Source organism: Crocodylus porosus, unplaced genomic scaffold (genome assembly GCF_001723895.1).
Source record: "Crocodylus porosus isolate Cpor-Errol unplaced genomic scaffold, CroPor_comp1, whole genome shotgun sequence".
NCBI lineage: Eukaryota > Metazoa > Chordata > Crocodylia > Crocodylidae > Crocodylus > Crocodylus porosus.
The window spans coordinates 196,856,504-196,856,843 of record NW_017728906.1 but is presented as its reverse complement, the minus strand read 5'-3'; positions in this window follow the sequence as shown (position 1 = coordinate 196,856,843).

Genomic DNA, 340 nt, shown 5'->3' with positions numbered 1-340 from the left:
GCCCCCTGCCCAAAGGGCAGGAAGTCAGCTGGGGTCATAGGATCCCAGCAAGATAAGCATCCAATTTGCGCTTGAAGGTGTTCAATGTAGGTGTTCAAAAGATGATCCCTTTTATCAGACCAACGGAGAAATTGCAACAACAAAAGATGGTGCATTGGGCCAGGCAAGACCCCTGGCTCCTGCTGGGCAGAAAAATCACGTGGAGCTGCTCCCCATGCAGCGATGACCCCTTCCCAGGCCGGCCTGCCTGGTGGCTAGGAGGCTCTCCCGCTGTTTCTCAAGGAGTCAGGAGCTAGAAAGACTCTTCAGACCCTGTCCTGAGCGCTCGGGGCCAGCTGGG